The sequence below is a fragment of the Trichosurus vulpecula genome, chromosome 9 (genome assembly GCF_011100635.1).
Source record: "Trichosurus vulpecula isolate mTriVul1 chromosome 9, mTriVul1.pri, whole genome shotgun sequence".
Taxonomy (NCBI): domain Eukaryota; kingdom Metazoa; phylum Chordata; class Mammalia; order Diprotodontia; family Phalangeridae; genus Trichosurus; species Trichosurus vulpecula.
In genome coordinates, this window is record NC_050581.1 from 205,359,585 (window position 1) to 205,362,325 (window position 2,741).

Genomic DNA, 2,741 nt, shown 5'->3' on the forward strand with positions numbered 1-2,741 from the left:
GGCTGGCAGCGGAGAGGAGGGACAGAAAAAGTAAGCCTGCCAGTGTCTCACAACTTGGCCAAGTCCTCTCATGGTAGTGCTTCTGTCAGGGAAGACAGACATTCCCCTCTCCTCCCACAGGGCCATGACTCAGAAGGCCCTGAGCGAGCACCCTTGACCTAAGTGTCTCCATCTAAGAAACAGAAGGAGCATCTTCCTGGAATAGCACAACATAAGGCCATCTCTCTCCTCTCCCCTAAAATAGGGACATTAAGTATCTCTAGTACCCCTGAAGAAGGTATTTGAGAATGGAAGGAGAAGCACTTCATTGAAAATAAAGTCATTTAAAATCAACCAGGAGGGACAGCAGAAAAGCGTGACTCTTACTGTCTGGTGCCTGTCATGACTTGTATATATCCCTTGATATCCATGTACTCCACAAAGGGTGAAGTATCTGGCAAAAAATGTTGCCTTGCCTGCTGTACTTAAGCCTCCAATTTGTCCAGAGACTGTGAATTTTGTTCATACTAGCTTGAAAAAAATGACCAGTTTCCTTATGCTGTCAGTGAATGAGGAGGTCATCAGCCTGGTGCAGAGTAGGCAGCAGCTGGCAGAACTGTTGCTCTGATTCCTCAGGTTCAGGGTGCAGGGATTCGCCAACCTCTGGCCAGCATGCTTTTGGAAAGAAGTGCCAAGGAGGTCACACATTTGATCCCACCAAGACTCAATGCTATTGGCATTAGAGAGTGAACACAATGTGCTCTGCACTGGTAGCCTCTGCTCTGCCCCTACTGGTCATTCCAAAAGGTCATCAAATCAAAGAAGCCCCAGAACTTCCTCTGGTGCTTGAAGATAATAAAGTGGATGCCTCTAAGAAGACCCAGAGGCAGTTTTGCTGCTTAAGAAGCTAAAGGTATGGAATGACACATCCAAAAGGTCTATGTGAGCTGGAAAGGTAAAAAGAGACACTGTCATCATATGCAGTGTAGGAGACCTTGTATCATCTGTAATGAAGACAATGGGGCTAGCAAGGCTTTGGAAGTATTCTTGGTACGACTCTCCTTAATGTGAGCAAATTGAATCTTTGGAGACTTGTTGCTGGTGGGTACATGGGGCATTTCTGTATTTGGGCTGAAAGTGGCTTCTGCAAGTCAGATGACTTGTATGGCCTTTTGCCCTCAAGAGCCACTCCAATCTCCCCATGCACAAGATGGCTGCTGAAAACTTTACCAGGATTTTGAAAAGCCCAGCCATCTGGACAGCCCTCCATGCACCACACAAAAAGATTCATTGACCAGTACTCAAGGAGAACTCATGGAAGAACTTGAGAATTATGGCAAAACCAAACTCATAATATGCCAAGACAATGCACTGAAATGGAATTCTATGCCAGGTGAAGAATCAGAGAAAATAAAGCAGCTGCCACACTAAAGAAGATTCTGGAGGCAAACAACAGGATAGACAAGACAAGGAAGAAGCTTGTAGGCAATAAGAAGCTGAAGGAGCAAAGGAAGTTACAGGAGAAACCAAGCAGCAAAGAGGCTTGGGGAAAAGAAGCCTCCAGCAGCAAAGAGACCTTTGGGAAAGAAGTCCTCAGGCTCTGAGGAAAAGAAACCTGCAGCTGAGAAGAAACCCTCTGCAGGGACTCAACATATTGATCCATCTTTTGGGTCACAACCCACTATGTCAATATTGTGAATTTTATAGAATAAATATTCAAAGCGGCTCTGGAAAAAAAATCCTCAAATAAGCAAACAAAAACCTAGGTAAGATTCCCACTTGGGCAGATCCTGAAGGGTATTATTTACAAGGAGTGGGGGTGGGGGTGGGTGGCTAAAGTAGTTCTTGAATCTCAGCTGGATGAATTTAGAGGTGGTGAGGCTTTGGCTCCTACTTGCATCATATTTTCCTGTGGCAAGTGTGGACATACCCCTTGAGGCTCCACAGGTGATAGGTTTCATTGATAGGGATTTCAAGAGGCTTCCTTGAATCGACAACCTATTAACCAGCATGCTAAGCTTTGGGTTTAGACACATCAGAATCAGTCTTGGGTATAAGCCCAAGATATCACTTTCTTTGGCTTCTAATACCCTCAGCCAGACTTTACTGTAAGGGATTTCAGAAGTTATCTCCTGTCTAGCTCTCCAAGCATATGGGTCATAAGGTGCTCCTCTCCAAGTGCCCAGGGAGACAATGCAGATATCAAGTACAGGGGCAGCACATTGAAGGATTTAGAACAGCCCATAATCTACCAGCACATTTCTCCTTTCCCTATATGTTGTACCTTTCTCCCAGGGTCCTCCAGTTGTTCATACTCTTAGTGCCACACGATAGCTGACGTTTTTTTCCCTAGGAGGAAAAGCCTCTAGGTTTGCTGTAAAGGCAACACGATGGGAATCTGATATCATTTTCTTTTTCCCCCACTTAATAGTATTTGATTTTTTTCTAATTACATGGAAAGAGAGTTTTCAACATTCACTTTTACAAGATTCAGAATTCCACATTTTTTTTCTCCCTCCCTCCCTCCTGCCCCTTCCTTCTTCCCTAGATGGTGTCCAATCAGATATAGGCTACTACATATGTACCAATCATATCAAGTACAGTTCCACATGACTCACATTGCATCACTTTCTTTTGTAAAAAATGAATTTATTTTTACAAGCATGTGTTATATCTTCCCCCTATTGGCCCATCTCTAACTGAGCAATAGCAATAAAACCCCTCATAATAAATGTTTATAGTCCAGCAGAGCAAAATTGCAC

General features: G+C 44.0%; 1 pseudogene; it reads left to right on the forward strand.

Moving 5' to 3' along the window:
• Window positions 1–381: 381 nt before the first annotated feature.
• On the forward strand, window positions 382–1,677 carry LOC118832345 (annotated as a pseudogene).
• The last annotated feature ends 1,064 nt before the right edge of the window (window positions 1,678–2,741 follow it).